Source organism: Dipodomys spectabilis, unplaced genomic scaffold (assembly GCF_019054845.1).
Source record: "Dipodomys spectabilis isolate Male_0828 unplaced genomic scaffold, ASM1905484v1 ptg000178l, whole genome shotgun sequence".
Lineage (NCBI taxonomy): Eukaryota > Metazoa > Chordata > Mammalia > Rodentia > Heteromyidae > Dipodomys > Dipodomys spectabilis.
This window is the reverse complement of record NW_024870855.1, coordinates 284,599-306,779: the sequence shown is the minus strand read 5'-3', so window position 1 is coordinate 306,779 and position 22,181 is coordinate 284,599.

Genomic DNA, 22,181 nt, shown 5'->3' with positions numbered 1-22,181 from the left:
TACTGAAGACAGCTGTGCTAACCAGGGATATTGTCCCTTATCAGCCCCATATTTGTCATGAACTCCAGAACTAAGTAACTAAGATGTATGCAGACAGGATAAACCAAATTATAAGGAGAGGCTGGTGAAGCATCTTAAGCACCATGCTCATGCATGTTTTGTGCACACCATCTGGGCAACTTCCAAAGCACAACCCAGCACTTAAACAATAATTGTTCATTTGTACTGCTCCTGTGTTCTAGACATTGCTTATTTTTTAAATTGGATTGTAGTTTCTTAACTTCCATTCAAATGGTAATAATTGGGGGAAAAAACTTAGACAAAATAACAGTACCCACCAATTTTCAGTTTGAGAGTCTTGTTTTTCTCTACATTGAACACTAAAACTTTGAGGTGAATGTGCATGCCCATACTGATTATCCAAAGCAGAACACGACAAATATTTTCATTAGTGAGACAGAGAGTTTTGCTATTTTTTTCAAAGTAAGAATTTCTGTCAGGTAACTTGCCAGAGGAAGATGGCAAAGGAGAAGCTGGAAACTAAGCAAACTCTTGCATAGAAACCAGTTTTAGTGTTTCAGTGAAAAGTCCAAGGCTACAGAATCACACCAAGTGTGCCACCATAGTACAGAGAGTTTAGCCAGAGAGGAAAAGTGCAGGCACCTTTGTTAAGGAGAGAGATCTGAGCACTTGTTGGTGTCCATGGCCGCAGCAGTGGCAGCTGCTGCCAGTCACCATATCAACAGAGAGAGCCCGGGGCCAAAGGCACCAGAGATGGTGTGTGAGAGGATTCTACCCACTAACAGCAAAAACTGGCAAAGAGCCAAAATCTTCATCCTACTGACTACAGACAGTTACAGACCATGGATGGCCTGAAAACCAAGGGAAAGTGTGAGTACCCCAAGACTTCTCACTCCTCTCATGGAGTAGTAGTGGGAAGGTACCCTTCTCCCACCACCAGAGAAGAACTCCATCTTTAATACACACAAAGACCCTGCCAGAGCAGCTAGCATGTAACTCAGGCCTTGGGGGAAGACAATAAGAGCCATTCTACAGGTCAAGGAACCTGACCTGCCTGGCTCAGCTCCACCCAGGGGAAAGTTGCCCTTCCCAGGCAGAGAAACTCCGCCCATGGAGGAGTGACTTTTTTCTCTGGGTAAACAGACCAGAGGCTGCCCTTCCCTACAGCAACTTAGACAGCTGACCCAGTGGCAGGAGGGGGTAATAGAAAAACAATTGAAACTCAGTAAACATAAATCCTGAGAATGGTTCCAGGCTGGGCTCTGTGAGTGTCTCAGGAGCTAGCCCTTTAGGGAAAAGCTGATGGCTGACAGGCCTCAACCCTATCCACAGCCTAGTCCCATCACAGCAATTCCAAGCTAGAGGAAACAGCTATCTCCCTCTTTTGTGATACTCAAAGCAGATCTGAGATCTCCCACTGAACTAGCCTGGGAGGAGGGACATAAAGTCCCTGGGAAGGCAGAGCTTCTTTCTGCCTATTCAAACGAACTGATTTAAGAAACAAGTCAAGTCACAGGAAAACCAAACATCCCAAGCAAACCAGAGATTCTACCAAGAGACTGGTTACAGACACAAGGGAGACACAATAATCCCTACCTCACCCCCCCAAAAAATTGAAAGAACTCTTTTTTTTCTACATAAATTTAAAAAAAATCCTTTTCTTTTTTCATCATTTTTATTTTAGGTGTGACTCTTTGATTTTTGGTCTTTTGGTTTTGGGTTTTCTTTTGCATGACTAAATTGCTGTTCTGTTCATTCCCAGATATATACCCATCTTTGATAATTAGACCTTATCCTTCATTGTGTGCATATTCAATTCACACACTCTCAGCCTTAACTCCTTTAATTATAGCATTATTTCTTTATACTTATATAATTTTAAATGTTTCATTTTTCAATTTTCTATTTTTGTATTTTTCTTTTTTCTTTACCTCTCTCCTTCTTTCCTTCTACCTTTTTCCTTTCTGAATTTAAGTTTTGGTTAAATTCTCTTCTTTTCCTTCCCCACTTTTCTCTAATCTTATTTTCTCCTCACAAGTCTCCCTAAACCTGTTAATTTCTGGTCTGCTGACTCCTTCTTTGAATTTCTTAGACCACTGATCCACAGTAATTTGTTGTTGAACTAGATTGTACCCATTGAACTAGATTTATCTGTATTCATCTTGACTGTGTTAAACAATTTGTGCAACTGTAGGGCTCTGATTGATGCTTCCCTTAAAATAGTGTTCTAGCACAGAATTGGTTTTGCTTTCATACCCAAATAGGCAGAAAAAGCTGGAGAAACACAAGAAAAATGGCAAGTCTAGGTATCTCAACTCCCCACTCATGATAATCAGGCAACAGAGCAGCTAATGAATAATCCAGAGGAGAGTTCCAAACATGATCTACAAACACTACTGGTAAACATGCTGAATGAAAAGTTTGAAAGCCTGTAAAGGTCTCTGTGTGAGCGCAATGGGGAAAAACTTGAGCGTGATGAGGCTAATCAAAGATTAATAGAGGAACTTCCTGAGCATGATGAGGCTAAAGAATGAGTAATACAGGAATTTCGTGAGCATGAGGAAGCTAATCAAAGATTAATAGAGGAATTGCATGAGCAGGATGAGAATAAACAAAGATTAATAGGGGCATTCATGGAATCCACAAACAGAAAGCTGGAGAATCCATGGAGGCCACAAAGGGAATGCTGAAGAGAAGGAAAGAGAGTCCAAAGAAACTATAACTAATCACCTAAGGGATTGGAAAATGAACACTGAAAACCAAATTAAGGAGGCAAAGAAGTCCATACAAGATCTGAAACAAAGCTGCAACAAAGAATTTGAAGCCATCAAATCTGACCAATTAGAAGGAAAGGAAAGATAAAACAAAGTATAAAGTCTTAACAGTAGATTAGATCATGCAGAAGGTTGAATCTCTGGGATTGAAAACATTATAGAGAAAGAACAGACAAGTATTCAAGACAAATCCAAGAAATATGATAGAGCTATTCAATAATTAGAAGACACCATCAGAAGGCCTAATTTAAAGCCAAAGGGTTTAAAAGATGGCCGAGACAGAAGGTCTAGGAAATTTATTTAACAGCATTCTATCAGAGAACTTTCTAAACTTGCAAAAAGATAGGCCCATTCAAATATAAGAAGCATTTAGAACCCCAAATTGACTAGAATAACACAGAATAAAATAAATCAATCTACATTTTTAAAGACTAGGGTGTAGTTCAAGTGTAAATCAGGTAGTTTTGCATGCGCAAGGAATTGATACAATGCACAAAAATTACATGCTTTAATAACTACAATGTCAGTTTATCAGTGCAGTACTCGATGCCCCTTGGCTGGAATCCCTCTTCAGGTAATGTAAGACAGTTGGTGCACCTGTCTTCTGGGCTTGACTGAGGGCGTCACACTGTCACATTGTAATCTGCACAGGATCAAATGAGACTAAGGAAAGGATCCTTAAAACTGTCAGTGAGAAAAGATGAGTTACCTATAAAGGGAAACCAATCAGCATAACTTCAGATTTCTCAGCAGAGACGATGAAAGCAAGAAGAACCCAGAATGATGTATGCCATGTCCTAACCAAGAATATCAACCAAGAATACTGTATCCAGCTAAAATCCCCTTCATAACAGAAGGGCAAATGAAAACTTTCCACAGCAAAGAAAAACTGAAACAATATATCTCTACCAAACCAGCCCTCCAAAACATACTTAAAGATGTCCTACACATAGAAAACCAACAAGAGCATGATAAAGGCAAAGAAACAGCCTCCAGACAGAGAATCCAACAATCTTAAGAAGAACGTAGTTGGCACAGCCCCCAAGAAAGTGGATAACATGGCAGGAACTACCAAAAACATCTCTGTCCTAACTCTCAATATTAACAGATTTAACTCTCCAATTAAGTGACATAGATTGTCTAGTTGGATCAAAAAGCAAGATCCTTCTCTCTGCTGCCTTCAAGAATCACACCTTGCCCACAAAAACAAACATATTGTTAGATACAATAGCAAGAAAGAAAAAACCACTTGTGTCCTTATCTTGGGGTTCATTTCACCTAACATCAACTTATCTGACCTTTTCTTCTTGACTCAGACATATACTAGTTATTGCAAATAAGGGAAACCATGGGACCTATGTTTCTTTGGGCCTGGCTTACTTCACTTAATATAATTTTTTCCAAGTTTTTCCATTTCCTAACACATGGGGCAATGTCATTCTTTCTGATGGAGGCATAGAATTCCATTGTGTATATATACCACATTTCTTGATCCATTCATCTACTGAGGGGCATCTGGGTTAGTTCCATATCTTATCTATGGTAAATAATGCTGTAATAAACATAGTTGTGCTGGTAGCTTTAATATGGTCTTCTATTGTTTCTAACATATTTATAAGGTGATTGTTTTGTTGCTTTGTATGTCCCTCCCCCCATGGTATAACTTCTATTTTCACTGTATTTGATGTTGGTATCATTTGGGGAGGGGAAGGGGAAAAAACCAAATTGTTTAAATAGGGATACAGGTGGACCCATTGCAACAATGGGATGTACAAAATGCTATGTTGAAAAATGAACTTTACAACTTTGTTGGGGGGGAGGGGGGAGTGTAATCATGGAGATGGGAGGGCAGGGATAGTAGGGGAAAAACAAAAGAGGAGGCAACAATGCTTGATAAGAAATGTACTTATTACCTTGCTCATGTAATTGTAACCCCTCTGTATAATGGTATTTTCACAAAAAACAAACCAACCAACAAACAAATATATTCTGAAAGTGAAAGGCTGGAATAAAATCTACCAAGAAAACAGCCCCATAAACAGACAGGAGTTCCAATCCTAATATCAGATAAAACAGATTTCAAATTAAAATTAGTGAGAAGAGATAAAGAAGGTCACTACATACTAATTAAGGGATCTCTCCTTCAGGAGGATATTCCAATTCTAAATATCTATTCAGCAAACAACAGAGCACCCAAATTTATCCAAGAAACACTTCTTTCTCGAAAATCACACATAGATACAAAGACATTAATTGTTGTGGTCTTTAAAACACTACTATCCCCACTGGATAGATCAGCATGGCAAAAACTCAACAGAGAAACCTCAGATCTAAACAACTGCATAGATCAACTAGATTTAACAGACATCTACAGAATATTTCACCCAGCAGTATCAGAATACATGTTCTTCTCAGCAGCACATGGAACGTTCTCCAAAATAGACCACATTTTAGGTCACAAAGCAAATTTGTCCAAATTCACAAATATTGAAATTATGCCCTGCATTCTCTCAGACCACAAATTCAACACCAAAAGCTACCAAAGAAAATCCTGTAACACATGGAAGCTGAACAACACACTGTTGAACTACCAGTGGGTAATGGAAGAGATTAGAAAGGAAATTCAAATGTTCCTGATATTCAAAAAAATGAACACACAAATTACCAGCTCCTATAGGACACAGCAAATGCAGTATTCAAAGGCAGGTTTATAGCTCTGAGTTCCTGCATCAACAAATTGGAAAGATCTGAAACTAACAGTTCAACGAGGCACCTGAACCTCCTTGAAAAAGAGCAACAAGCTAAAGCCAAATCCAGTAGAAATAATTAAAATTGAATCAAAATTAAAGGAATTAAAGTCTAAAAAAATAGAATCAACGAAACAAAGAGTTAGTTCTTCAAAAAATTAACAAAATTGACAGACCCTTAGCAAATCTTATCAGAAAAAGAAGAGAACACACACAAATAAACTCAGAGATGAGAATGGAAACATCACCACAGAACAAAACCCAAGCTTTAGAACATTATAAGGGAATACTTTTCAAACTTTTATGCTAATAAATTTGAGAATCTGGAAGAAATGGACAAATTTCTAGCAAATATGAACATGCCAAAACTAAGATGATTTAAATCAACTTAACAGACCCATATCAAGAATCAAAATAGAAACAGCAATAAGAGACCTCCCACTTAAGAAAAGCCCAGGACTGCATGGATTTACAGCTGAATTCTATAAGGCCTTCTAAGCAGAACTCATACCAATACTCCTGCAACTCTTCAATGAAAATGAAAGTGAAAGTTCACTACCAAACTCTTTCTATAAAGCTATCCATAACCCTCATCCCAAAACCAGACAGGGACAGATCAAAGAAAGAGAACTATGGACCCATTTCTTTGATGAACATTGATGCAAACTTCTCAACAAAATGTGGTATATATACATAATGCAATTCTGTGCCTCCATCAGAAAGAAGGACATTGCCTCATTTGTTAGGAAATGGAAAGACTTGGAAAAAATTACATTAAGTGAAGTAAGCTAGGCCCAAAGAAACAGGTCCCATGGCTTCCCTTATATGCAATAACTAGTCTATGTCTGAGGCAAACAGAAACGGTCAGATAAGTTGATGTTAGGTGAAATAAACTCCAAGATAAGGACTCAAATATTTTTTCTTTCTTTTTTTTTTGTCTTTTCTTTTTTTTGGTACTGGGGATCGAACCCAGGACGTTGCACTTGCTAGGCAAGCGCTTTGCCACTGAGCTACATCCCAGCCCTATTTTTTCTTTCTTGCTATTGTTTCTAACATGTTTATAAGCTATTTCTTTGTTGCTTTGTATGTCCCTCCCCCACGGTATAACCTCTGTTTTCATTGTATTTGATGTTGGTATAATTTGTGGAAGGGAAGGGGAAAAAATGTTTAAATAGGGATACAGGTGGCCCCATTGCAACAATGAGATGTACAGGACATTATGTCAAAAAAGGAACTTTACAACTTTGGTGCAGGAGGCAGGGGGATGGGAGGGGACGGGGGTGGGGAAGATAGGAAGGCATGGGAAGGGGGAAACAAAGGAGGAGACAACAACACTTGATAAGAAATATATTCATTACCTTGCTCATGTAATTATAACCCCTCTGTACTGTATTTTCACACACACAAAAAAATTTGGCCAATTGACTTCAACAACTCATCAAAAAAATCATACACCATGATCAAACAGGATTTATTTCAGGGATGCAAAGCTGGTTCAATATACACAAATCAATAATATAATTCATCACATCAACAAAAGCAAGATAAGAACCACATGATTATCTTAATAGATGAAGAAAAAGCATTTGACAAGATCCAAAACCCCTTTATTATGAAGGCTCTGTAGAAACTTGGAATTGTCTTAATAAAGACCCAGAAACACAACAAATTAAAGAAAGGTTGGACAAATGGGGTTGCATGAAACTGTGGAGCTTCTACATGGCAAAGGACATTGCTAAAAGATCAATAGAAAGCCCATGGATTGGGAGAAGATCTTCACTAGCTATACAATGAGACAAGGGTCTCATATCTAAAATATACTTGGAACTCAAAAAATTAAATCCCCCAACAACAAATCCTCAAGGAAACAACCACCCCATAAATAAGTAGGCTGAATAATTAAAGGAAACTTATCTGAATAGGAAATAAAAATGCTCAACCTCTCTATCCATAAAAGAAATGCAAATCAAGACAACATTGAGAGTCTACCTCACCCAGTTAGAATGTCTATAATCAAGAAGTCTACTAACAACAGATGCTGGAAGGGATGTAACCAAAGGGAACCTTACTGCATTGTTGGTGGGAGTGTAAACTTGTTCAACCACTTTGGAAAGCAGTATGGAGGTTCCTCAAAAGACTACACATAGAGCTCCCCTATGACCCAGCAATCCCACTTTTGGGCATTTACCTAAACAATCACATACAAGACCATACTAAAACTACCAGCACAACTATGTTTATTGCAGCATTATTTACCATAGCTAAGATATGGAACCAACCCATATTTCCCTCAGTAGATGAATGGATCAAGAAAATGTGATATATATATATATATATGTATATATATATATATATATATATACATATATATATGAATTCTATGCCTCCATCAGAAATAATGACACTGCCCCATTTGTTAGAAAATGCAAAGACTTGGAAAAAATATATTAAGTGAAGTAAGCCAGGCCCAAAGAAACATAGGTCCAATGGTTTCCCTTATTTGCAATAACTAGTATATATCTAGGACAAGCAGAAAAGGTCAAAAGCTATGTATATCTGACCATATAAAATGATGCTAAGTGAAATGAACCCCAAGATAGGGACGCAAGTGGTTTTATCTTTCTTGCTGTTTTTTAAAATGTATTTATAATGTACCATGTGATTTTTTTGTGCCTTTTGTATGTTCTTCCCCAATGATATAACCCCTATTTTCACTGTGGTTGATTCTGGTGCCCTGCATTTTGTATATACATTTTTCTAATTTGGGGAGTGAGAAGAAAGATAAAAAATGTTGAAATAAGGATTTAGGTTGACTCATTGTAACAAGGAGATGTATAAGACACTACTTTGTAAACAAACTTTACAACTTGGGGTGGGGGAGGAAGGTGTTGGGGATGATAGAGGGAAGAGATGGTAGGGGAAAAACAAAGGATGATGTAACAATAAGAAATGTACTCATTACCTTACTCATATAACAGTAACTCCTCTGTAACTCCTCTGTACGATATTTTTACAGTAAAAATATGTACAAAAATAAATAAAAAGTTTGAATATATTAAAAAATTTCTGTCAGTAAACTTGTGATCAATAATAAATACAAAACTGACTGCGTGCCAAAGTGCACAAGCCTTCTTCAAAGAAAGGAAAGTCGGGGAGGATTTTTGTAATGTTGGGACTTGAATTCAAAACATGATCATAGAATGTAAAAAAAGTATAGTTTAATAACTGAGAAAAAGAGATACAATTTGCACTAAGTGTGAAGGGAATCTGAGTGGTCAGCTTCCAGGCTTGCTACTTTCTACCTTTATGATATAATAATGGCTCCCATATGCTTCCTGAAATGCTCCTTTCATCTCTTAGCCAAATGCTAAGCCACTCGGGCTGTATAGTAATTAAATAACTACAATTTTCTTAAAGAATATGCTTACATATTTGGAGTTAATAGAATTTTTTTAAACTTTTCCATACTAAGGAATCTGCTTACATGTTAACATTGACTTGCCTATGTTTGTATTACTGTTTTGTTTTCACCTCTTGCTCTAATCTTCTCTCCAAACATACAATTGATCTTTACAAGGCGTTATATGTGAACTGTGCACCTAGATCTGGCTACGGTTGTACAAGTTTTTTTCTCTGTGGTATGCTGCTTAGCCTTTTCCTATAAGTGCTGCTTCAGATCTAGTAGTGGAATTGATTAAAAGTGTTTCAAGAGGCTTAAGAAAACCACAGGTACATATGAGATGAGATATAGTCAATGGTCCCATCATTTATCTTGAAATAGAAAATGACAAGAGAAAAAATGTGGCACTCACAGGAAATACCCTGGCTTTCCAGACAAGGTTTTCTTCCTTGGTGGTGCCATGCTGCAGTCACCCAACCTGTCTGGACTCCCCCAGTGAAGACTGGGACAGATGATCAAACACTAATAAGGAGTGCTCTTGATGTGGGAAAAGGTACACAGTTATCCATGATGGTGTTCTTCAGTCCCGCTCCCCCATGAGACACCTGAGAAAGGTAAGGTCTGGGTGGCAGCTACAGCCAAGAACTGTACCACCTCCCAGCACCAGCTGACCACGTGCAGACTCTCAACTTCCTGTTACCACACCCTCTGAAAAAGCCACAAAACTTCTGCAGGTGCTTCTGTTCTCTTTCATACTCCAGGCATTTCCAGCTGGCTTCATTGCAGCTCCTAGCTAGCCAATCCATAGGCTAAAAGTTACTTGAGACTAAGACTAAAAGCACAAACTTATTCCTGAATCTTTCAAGTTGCTTTCAATAACTATATCTATATCTACAATTTATCATAGATCAAAACCAATGAACTTGAGGAAAAAGGAAAAAGGTGTGTAAAACTAGAAGATGAAGAATTTATGTGTAGATAAAAAGCTAATTAAGTATGTTTTATCATTTCTTTAATTTGTTGTTATTGCAAAGGTGATGTACAGAGGGGTTACAGTTGTATAGGTCAGGTAATTAGTTTATTTCTTTTTGAACAGTGTTACCTCTTCCCTTGTTTTCTCTCAACAATAATTCTATTTTAAATGTTTACTTTTAAAGAAGAAAAGATTGAATACAGAGAGAAATAAGAAAATAATAACGCAAATTCATTCTAGGCAAAAGGAGAACTGAGAAATGTGTGGTTCTTTGAAAATGAAGAATCAGGTTGAAAGAATGGAGCAAGAAAATAAATGTGGCAAAATAAATTTGGAATCCAGTTTATTGGAGCAACAAAGTAGCTGTGGAATTTGTATAAGGTAGCCAAGGAGAGCCCATTATTTTAAGTTTGCAGTTATTTAGTTGGGTTTTTTTTTCTGTTTTGTTTTGTTTTATAGTACTGAAGTTTGAACTTAGGACTTACCAATTGCTAGGCAGATGCTCTACCATTTGAATCCTCCCAGCTCTTTCTATTGTTATTTTTCAAATATTATCTTGCATTTTTGCTCATGATAGGCCTGTATTGCTGTCCTCCTACCTACAGACTAATATACAAAATATGTCACCCCACTGAGTAGGATTTCAGCTTTCTGGTTGCCATGAAGGTCTTCCTACCTTTTTTTTCCTGAGCTAGCTTCAAACCCTCCTGATCTCTGCTTCCCTTGCAGCTAGGACTGCTTGTTCATTTTTAAACTACAGAAGTCATTCCTGCTTGGAATCAGGTTGATAGATTTGCGATCATGGCCATATTGTGGCTGTGGAAACAGCACATATTTGACTTGTTCAGGGAAAATAAATTTATCTTACTCTGTCTTATCTAAGATGTTTTCCTCTCTTGTTTGATCCAATTTCAACTTTTAGATTATTTTGAGCGCAGGAAGTTTTCCTTAATACAGCAGACCCAAGGGCTGTCTTCCCTCATGATATTTTACATGCCAATCACATGTTACATTTACTCCCGATGGTAGAGAAGAATCACTAATACCAAGGCAAACCCAGGCAAGTGTAAGAACACTTTTCTTCCTTTCTCTCCCTTTACATAAGGTCACTTATTCAGTGTGAGAGATAACCAAGTAGATCTCTCACTGTATTGTGTATTTTAGTGAGAGTTTAGTGCATAGTTATCCATTTTGGTTTTACAAATGGATTGAACTCATTCCACTAGGCTTGGCTTTGGATCACAGTTCTCATTATGGAAGAGATGATGCATGTGGTAGAAGCAGCACATAGACACAACCCCGCATATAAATCTGGAGTTCATTAGCTATTGTTTCTAAATAACACCTATGTAGCTCTCACTGGCCAGAATATCATTGCTGATGGCAGTTGTGTGGTTGTGGCTTAACAGTGATGACTTTCAACCCTATGTGTCCCCTAGTAAGCTTTCGATTCAGAAATGCAATGCTGAATTTCTTTTAAAAGGTTTCCAGATACTGAAAACAACTTCCAAAAATAAAAAAATAAAACAAACAAAAAAGACTTTCTGGAGATGGCCCAGGAAGTTGAAGTGCTATTTGACATGAGGGTTAAAAAGGAAAGAAACAACTGTACTTGGATGCTTAGAATAGCCTCCCTGCCTTTGCCAGAAGTGGCTTCTTTTGAGTGGTTCTCCTTTGAACATGATGGATCAGGGTGATGGACCATCATTCTGCAGGACAGGCACTCTGTTTGCTGAACCACACATACAGGCAGGCTGCACACACCATCCTTGCCCTCCCACTTCTCCTCCCCTGCAGGTAGACACCCAAGCAGCCCATTTCTGACAAGGCACTAACATTTTGATATTCACCATTATTAAATTTATTATTATTGTTAAATATCTTTATTGTTATTATAAAGGCCATGGACAGAAGGGTTACTGTTCCACAAGTCAGGTCATGAATAGATTTCCTGTTGAACAAACTCACCCCTTCCTTCACTTCACCATTATTAAATTTTATTCTCAAAACCACACACTCCCACAGAGAAAAGAAGCTCAAAACTTTACAATTCATATTCTACCTGAAAAATTCTTCTAGAATATGAATTCTATTAGCATATGAATCGTTCTACTAGAATATCAATTAGACACAACCAGACTTTCCTTCTTGAAGATACATGTAAACATGATGTTCTGGTAATTACTCTGGCTTGGTTTTGATAATAGAATCAATGATCTGATATCTCGCTCTCGGCACCCCTGTGGTCCTTCAAGACTTGATTGAAGCCTGCTGCTGCATCCCCTCTCAGGACATGGCAGAGCAGCAAAAGGTGCAACTTGGAAGAAGGGTAGTATAGGATAGGACAGGGCCCCTGGATGGCGTCTCAAATCTAAGATTCCATCATGTTAGGTTTCATCTCCTTGCATCTTAGTTTACACTCTGGTAACATAAACATCATAACACATTCTCAGGGTTCTGTGTTCCTTAGGTGAGTGAAAGCCCACTATCAGAACAGTGGGACCTAAAGTTAGTCCAGTGTAATAATAACAAAAGGCAAATTAGAAGCTAGAACTCGATGCATATCCTACAAAATGAAGGGGAAGATTGGGAGGGATGGGTGAGAATGTTGAACGGGGTGACACAGATCAAGATGCATCATCTTCATAAACTTCTTTGTTGAATGGTAAGCCTTTTGTACAACTACTTACAGATACTAATGAAAAAAATTTAAAAATTCTGCATAGAACAGAATGGAGTTACACAGGACTCTAGGAATCTCAAATTCAGGCATATGCCATACCACCAACCCTTTCCATTCATGGAAATGCCACAGTCTGGAGCTTCTTATACCTCCGCCTTTAATCAACTACTCAAAACCAGTGACTCTTCATGTTCTCTCTCCAGTCCCCTCACTGCCACTGTCTCACAATCTCTCACTTGCCAGTCCCTCTTGGTCACAGGACAGGAACATCACAAAGGCCCCTCCCTTCTTGGGTCTAGTCATACATGGCTAGCGTTACAAACCAAGAATCAGGACAGGGTCTTCAGACATCTGCCCTCACCTCCTACCTGCAACCAGGTTCTTGACTTCTGGGCCAAATCTTCCCACTGTCTCCCAGCAGAACCTCAATTGTCCTCTAACTTGACCTGCAGTATCCACTCACAAATGCAACCAGCACCAATCAGAAGCACCCTCATTGTCCTGGCCAGCAGAGAGAAGGGAAATTGAACAGTCCAGCCTAGTGAAGCTGACTTGTTTTCTCATGGCAAGAGTAAAATGAATGAGATGCTGCACTTTGAGCCACTGCTGGGCATAACATGGGCAAAAGTAGAATCCACCAGACAAAAAGTGGCTCAACAACATGCAGGCAAAACTTATCCGGGCACATTCTGGGGACATGAATACTCACTCAGGAAGCTTAAAGGGGTGAGGCACTGCTCAAGGTATTTCTGGAAGGACAGGTTGAGGTCGGTTTACCAAAATCCTGTGTGTCATGCCTATGCCTATCAACTGTCCTCAGTGTAGTGTTCAAGAACAGTAACCTGGCATTGGCCACATCTGGCACTTCATCAAAAAACCACTCCCAAATCTTTGAGTGTTCAATTTGTTTTTAACTCAGCCAACGGTGCATCAGGTGAAACCTCATAAAAAATATAATAGAAACCAGCTGTATTGAAGGGCTCTAAGCATGTCCCTGTTTGTAGCTGGCTCAAGAGATAGTGGACCCAGTTTTAGGATAGAGAGCTGCTGGCCTCTCGACACTTTGGCTGCCACTGGGAAATAAGGGGATGGAGGAAGGAGACACGTCCAGGGTGGGAATCAAACCTCCCAGAGTTCAGGCGCAGTTCACATGAAGTTTAAAGTGAGGACTCAGGACATTTATGATCTTATCTGAGATTCTTAAGAGTGATGAGTTCATTTTTATGACTTTGCTTTTGACTTTCATGCTTGCTATGAGCACTTAATAAAAAGCCCATAAATAATTGTTTATCTTAGATTCTAGCATAATCCAAGTTTTTGTTGAGCTTGCTGTGAGATTAAAAATTAATTTTTGTATATCTGAATATATAAGAATATACTACCACTTAGGTGAATAATATACCCCAAAAAGGGACATTTTCTGTACCAGAGATTTATGTAAGAAGTTGGGGATACACAGTCTTATTTCAAGCAATCATATTTGTTTTGTTTTGTTTTGTTTTGTCAGTCGTGAGACTTGAACTCTGGGCCTGAGCGCTATCCCTCAGCTCTTCAGCTCAAGGCTAGCCCTCTACCACTTGAGCTATAGTGCCACTTCTGGTTTTCTGGCAGTCTATTGGAGAGAAGAGTTTCATGGACTTTCCTGCCTGGGCTGGCTTTGAACTGTGATCCTCAGATCTTAGTAGTAGCCTCCTGAGTAGCTAGGATAACCACAGGCACCCGGCTTCATATTTGTTATTGTATAGGCACCACAGTAGACTGTGTAGATACAAATCATCCTCTCTTTTCTTAAAATAGTAAATCAAAGTATGACAATATGAATGGTTATAGCATGAAGTGTCCTGTAGCTTCTTGTAGCATATAACATTTACTAATCTTCATTTCAATATTAATTGTGTGCTGATTCTGGGGCTTGAATTCAGGGCCGAGGCATTCTCCCTGAGCTTTTTTGGCTAGAAGTCAGCTCTCTATCATTTGAACCACAGCTCTGCTTCCAGATTTTTGGTCATTAATCAGAGATAAGAGTTTCAAAGAAACTGAAGAAGCTTGGTTTATTTTCCCATGCCACCATTCAACATATCACCATTATTTAAATTATGCACATTCCTCTCTCTCTCTCTCTCCCTCTCCCTCTCCCTCCCTCCCTCTCTCCCTCTCTCTCTCTCTCTCTCTCTCTCTCTCTCTCTCTCTCTCTCTCTCTCTCCCTCTCTTTCTCTCCATATACCAGTCTTGGGGACTTGAACCCAGGGTCTGGGCACTGTCCCTGAGCTCCTTTGCTTAAGGCTAGTACTCTACCACTTTGAGCCACAATTCCACTTTGGTTTTGAGTGGTTAATTGGATATAAGAGTCTCATAGAGACTTTTCTGCCTGGACTGGCTTTGAACTGTGATCCTCAAATCTCATCCTCCTGAGTAGCTAGGATTACAGATATGATCCACCAGCACCTGGCATGACATTTCAATATTTTTGTGTGTGCTTTTTTTAAATAACAAAATCCAGAGAGAGAAGAATAATTGCTTTTCTTCTAGTGTTTATTTCTAAATTTGAAGCCATAATTTTTCAAATGATGACATAATAAGAAATATATACACATTGTACCAATGACATGTTCCTGGTTTTGATATTCCACTGATACTGAGAGCTATATAAGATGTCTCGAAGGTTTAGGGAAAGAGCACAAGATTCTCATAATCTCCTTGCAACTTCTCACAACGGGAAATCCATTATATTTTATATTTTCAAAAGAAGACAATATCACTTGTATATCTGTATTGATCATGATGTGTTATATTTTTTATGCACATTAGATTCAATTTTAGTGGAATTTAAAGGATTTTTATACCTATACAAGAATATACTTCTCTCCTTTTTAAATGATTGGTTTTCATCTCATTGACAATGCAAACTGAGTTTGCCAATGTTCTGTTTTCGATTTTCTGAAAGAGTAAGGGGCTGGGGTCACTTCCTAAATATCTAATAGAATTTACCAGAGAGGTTGTGTAGACTGGATCCAAATTACTAGGAAGTGTTTAACCAGAGATTGAATTTCATTAAAATCCATGACACTACTCAAGTTTAGTTGTTCTTGAATCCCGCATCACCTAAGTTCCTTTGAAGAAAGCTGAAAGATCCACTCCCTGCTGACTTCTGCTGACTCACGGGAAAAGAAGCATGAGTGTGTGGGGTACCAGCTAGGTCTACCCCTCAACACACACCCTGTTTGCCTGTCAGGGAGGTGCTCCAGGCTGGTCCTCAAGCCCTGCTCACCTGAGGGGTCCCAGGAGGAAGAGTACAGATTCCTGCTCCTCGAGTTGTGTTGCTCTGACTTGCGGATGCCAGCTAAGGCATAAGGTTTAGAAAACATGGATCTACAGATATTTGGCAGAACCATAAGGAGGTGGAAACAGTCATGTCTTCCAGAATTTCACTTTTCCTGTATACAATGAATGCCCATCGTGTTCCTCAAAATATGTCCTAAGGTATAATCTAAAATAACATCAACGTGATAATTCCAAAGATGACGGTTCTGGAATAACTTACAAGGAAGAACGAGACTTGCATAACTTCACCAAAAATGTTTGGGCCAATTAATCAGCAAAATAAGCCACTAAAATCTATGGAAAATTTTTATAGTAAAACATGGCAAATAATCATATTGTTGATAATAATCAAAATGTTTTGCTATAATAAAAGCATATATGACACTTTTTTATTGCTTTTGGACTAAAACCAATAACTTGTTTATTGAGGTAGGAAGGGATAACATTGGTCAACATCATCGTTACTCATAAATTAAGATGATGATTTAGAAACAAAATAAAATAATGTGTATAGTAAGGTTTTCATATACACACATACATGTGAATGATGAAACTGAGTCAGTTCATACCAATACCATCTCACCTATCTGTCATTTTTAAAACCAGTAAATATATGAGATTCAATCTAATACATAAATCCATTTTCAGTTCTTTAAATTACCTGCATAAGTAAGTAGAAATATCAAGCAGGAGCCAGGCATTGCTGGCTCATTCCTGTTAATCCCAGCTACTCAGGAGGCTGAGATCTGAGGATGGAGGTTCAAACCAGTGTAGGCAGGAAAGATCATGAGACTCTTAGGATCTAATTAAACATTGAAAAAGCTGGAAGTAGAGCTGTGGCTCCATCCTGGAGCAAAAAATGCTCAGAGACAGTGCCCAGAACCTAAGTTCATGCCCCAGAAATGATACAAATAAAAAAGTAAGAGAGCTAGAAAAAAAGGAAGGGAGAGAGGGAGGGAGGGAGGGAGGGAGGGAGGAAGGGAAGAAGGAAGGAAGGAAAGAAAACAGAAGAAGGAGGATGGAGGAAGAGATGAAAGGAAGAAGGGAGGGAGAGAGGGATGGAAGGAAGGAAAGAAGAAATAAAGAGAAAAAAAAAGAAAGAAAGAGAGAATCAAGTAGGGTCAGCTAGGTTTTGCTGTGTACTGACAAGCTTTCAGTAGGTTACAAAACAAAAGTGTATATCTGGCTTTGTGCTCTTGTGAGTCAGGTGAGCACTTCTATTCTCCCTTGGACACACACTAGAGCTGAGATGAAGGGAGCCTTTTTCTGTGGGCCTCTCTGTGTGTGCCTCCACAGCTCCCAGAGAACACACCCTCACAACACAGCTCTCAAGCTTTCAGGAAGTGACAGGGAGAAGCAGCATTCATTCCCTGTACAAAGCAGAACCCAACCCCGGCTCCTTCTCTACAAAAATCATAAAGAAGAATGCCTTTGGAGCAGGTATTTTGAAGAAAACCACTTTGTTGATCTTGTTTCTACAAACATTTTCAGTTTGCTTTGTTTAATCAGGCTAAGAAACACAGGCTCCAACTACACTTAATCCCTCTTTTCTACCATAAAGAGCCCTAAACGGTCTTAGAAACCCTGGTATAGTTTTACAAAGCATTCCTTAAAAATAGTTACCAAGCCAAACCCATGGCTTGATCACTACAAAAGATAATCAGACAAGGCCTTACAATTAACCATTGGCCATTTCAACTGAAATTCTTCCCGAGTTTTATGAGATTTTAACACTCTTAAGAAATAATACTGAACATGAACAGTATTCTTCCCCATAATATAAATGTATTATACCAAAGTGCAAATATGGTTGGTGAGCCCACATATTCTGTACCTCATTGAAACCTGTGCCAGCTTACTAAGATGATCATCATAAGAAAGCCGAGTCTGTGTTGGTACTTTGGATCGGTGGAATTTTTTGTTTCTGGGCAAGAAATTATTAACTTAGCTGCTGAGCACTGACATGCTTCAACATTGCCTAATCTGTGGAGTTCAAACCTGTTACAACTCCTTCTCTTCTGTCTTTGAATGCCTTTTGGAACCCCAAGTGAGATGATTAACACTTGGCAACCTCTTGAACTGTAAGGCGGGCATGCTGACCTGAGCTCACTGGAATCTCACAGCAGAAGCCTTGGTGGGAGTCCCTTTTTCTTGAGTCAGCATTCACTTTGGGCTAAAGAGAAATTAATTGGTCTTGTCTCCTTGCGAATGTATTGGAGGTCTCAGATCCTATTTTAAGGAATTTGTGTAACTTAGAAAAGGACCTAAGAACACTGAAATGAAGGTTTCTCCAGAAACAGGGAAATCAGTAGGGTGTCAGCACTGGGAAGCTGTCTTGGGTGTGCAGTCCATGAGACACCAAAGGCAAAGATATGGGATGATGCCTACCATTAGGAAGAGAATTTCTTGTAAACTAATAACATATGTACAAAGAAAGGGATAGATGTGTTGGATAATTTGGAAATGTTTGAAATGATTATGTGAAAAGAAACTCTAGATCTAGTATAGTTCTGATACAGTACTTAATTGTCCCAAGCACCATGTGGTAAATCCAGTGTCTTCTTTCTTCACTGTTGAGGAAAACAGTTTGAAGGGTCAAGCAATTGGTCTTACTAGTAAAAGAGTAGATCTGGAATTGAAGCTAGATCCCTCTGACATCAGAGCTAATGCAGAGGCAGGCAGACAGACAGATGACAGAATTCTCTGATGATATAAAGCTTATAAATAGCAAAGAAAAAGGAAAATTAAGAACCTATCTGGAAAGTTAGTTTGTGATGTGAGGTGGAGAAACTAACTTTGCTTCCATTTGGGTATACAGTTGAGGCCTGCAATATTTTTAATATATTAACCTATATATTTACTTAGTATATTCACATATATTTACTTAACATATTTGCATATATATTTCATGCTTATTTTATTAATATATGCTCTCTTACTCTTTCTTATCTTCTCTTCCCTCTTTGTAAGCAATTTAAATAGGTTCAGTCATTCTGTATTTATGTATGTGTATAAAGTACTTCTAACAGGTAAAATAATTCTGAAGTACTATTGATAAAAAGCTCACTCACTGGGCTGCTGGGGTATGAGGATTGGTATGTGCAGAGTTCTGGAAAAAGTATCACTAGAGAATATGTACCGTGTCCTTTTCTGACCAACTTCCTCAACATGAAAAACAACAATGTACTTCTGTACCTAAAGGATACATCGTTTGTAACATTTATATAGCTATTGTATGTATGTGTGTATAAATCTGTAGTTATTTACACATTGCATGTAACAACACTGCATAATATTATTTTTAGCTCAGTTCAGTACAATATAATGTCAACATGTTAGTATATTATATAATTATATGTTATTACATTATATATTAAATATATTGAACAATTATATTTATATGTACATATGCATTTAGACATTTTATATATATGCTTACATGTTTTTACAATTATATATGAATAATATAATTATATAAAAATAAATTATATAAATTATGAAATGACAACTAAAGACAACAAAAAGAAAATATATAAATTCATATGTAAATGTATACAAATATATGATTATATGTTATACAATTTATATTATAATTTGAATGAATTATATTTTATTATAATATATTGTGGATAATTACATAATAATATGCTACATAGCATATAACATCTAAGTATTATATATATAATTATATATTATAGTTTATAATATAACCATATATAATTATCAATATAACCATGATTATTTTATACAGTTATACATTTGTTTGTTAATGTATTAATTTATATAATTATATTCATATATTATATATTATAATAATATTATATATTGTTTAAAATAGTATATTTATTATATATTTAAAATACTATATATAATTATATTTATAGAATTATAATTCTATACTATTAATATATTGATATTATAAAATATAGGCAATAAATTCTTATTGTATTATGTATTATGTTAGTATTTTTAATATATTATATATATGTACATATATATAATCACTAATTGTATTGACAAAACCCTGGAAATGTGACGGTGAGTCCTTAGGGAAGAATTTAATTCACTGGGAAGCATACATGCACTGAATACCATATGAGAAAGGAATGAGTTCTATCTGTATCTACTGTCTTGCCAATTTACCACCACTAGGCACTGATGGCTCATGCCTGTAATTTTAGCTACTCAGGAAGTGGAGTAGATTGGGGTTCTAAGCCAGCCAGGGCAGAAACATTTGAAAGATTCTATTTTTAATTAACCAACAAAATGCAAAGCTAGAAGTGTTGCTCGAATAGTACAGCACCAGATGTGTGCAGGAAAGCCAAACAAGCTTGAAGTCCTGAGTTCAAATCTGGGTACCAACAAAAAGTTCTGCAGCAAATTAAATTCTACAATTGGATACCAACAATAATACTAATATAAGGAACACATCATTTACCTTTACATTTTCCTCTATCCCTTGTAATTCTCCCGGGCTGTCATTTTCCACTTTGGTCTCACCTCACACTAGCAGTGGGCCACTTTCATCTTCTGGTAGCTTAGTTCCAACATTCCAGAATTCTACATGAGTGGAACCACAAATGTCAAAAGGTAATTCTTCATTTTGTTCTGGTTGATGAGAAGAAGGGTTGTGCCAGAAAATAGGTAAAATGTGTGTTGAGGACAAATGAAGAAGATACTACACAAGGAATAGCACTGTACATGTGTCCAAACAGGCCTGAGCAAACCATCTCAGAGACATGACAGCTACTCATTCCAGAAGCTTCAGTGACAGGGGATGGTTCCCACTTAATTATACTTTAATTAGCTATGCAGTCATATTTACATTAGTATAATTACAATAGAAATGTTCATTGTTAACTAAACAGAATACCATAGATTGAATCAGAGTCGCAGGTAGGAGGGGTTGGTTTGGGCTATCTGTAGACATGAGAGATGATTTTGCAAACTTAATTTATTTTTATTTTTTTTGTGTGTGTGTGTTGATCCTGGAGCTTGAACTCAAATCTTAGCATGGTCCTGGAGCTTTTGAGCCTCTTGAGCCACAGCTCTACATATGGCTTTTTGGTGCTTAGAGTTAAGAGTCTCACAGACTTTCTACCCAGGCTGGCTTTGAACTGTTATCCTCAGATCTCAGTCTCCTGAGTAGCTAGGATTGCAGGTGTGAGCCAACTTTGCAAACTTCTATGTGGGCAGCTGAAGTACCTGACAGCACACAGACTCTTGATACTACAAAAGAAAGCTTAGATCACAAGAAAGCTTAGGGTTGTGATAATCAGAGCAACACTAAACACATAATTTTCCTACTTGGGTATTTAGGCCTCCATTTATAACTAGGCTTTCAGATTTCTCAGTTACAAAAAAAAATATGCCTCCATGAACTCTGAGGCCTCAAATCCTGGATTTTACCTCCCTGATCAGATCGATTTCATAGCTAGAACAAAAGCTTGGACCTGGGTGATTCATCAGCCTCTATAATGATTCATGTGTTTGCTTAATAAAAAACAAAAAGCTCAAGAGCTTATGCTCAGACACCATGGTGATGGCTAGAATTAAGAAGTTAAATAAATACCATAAGTCAATGATGGTTGTTAGGCATTTTACTTTCCTTGCCTACGATACTAGGGAGCTTTTAACTATGACATCTAACATTTCCCAGATGTCGTAACTGAAAATGATCTCATAAATCAGTCTCTCTCTCTCAGAGATACTAAGAATCTGCATGTTACAAGCTCCAGAGTGAAGCTTGAGTGCCATTTAGGATACATATAGAATTAGATGTTCACATATAAAAGTAAGTGAAGTAAATACCACTTGGACCCTAACTGCATCAGATCCTGAGGAACAAATCTAATTAAACAGAAACAGGATCACTAGGAGAAATGCAAAACATTATTGATGTGAGTTAAAGAATGGGCAAATGTGGTCATACTTAGGATAATCTACAAATGGAAAGATGGTACCAGGCTTCAAATATGTTGTCCCAGGAAATACCTTTAAAGTGTGTGTGTGGTTAGGGAAGAGAGTAAAGAAGGAATTCTATATTAAACAGAATGCTCTCTTAAGGGCCCAGCACAGCTAAGCTGCTTTTGCAGAAGAACCAGACTATGTACCAACTAATGTTAGGAATTATTTGATCATTGGATTGAAATTGTAGTGTTGATAAAATAGTAGAAAATAAATGGAGAACCCAGAAACAAGTTACATGTAAATACTTACTTGGCTTACAAGGTTAAAACAGCAGGCTACCTTTTCAACAAAT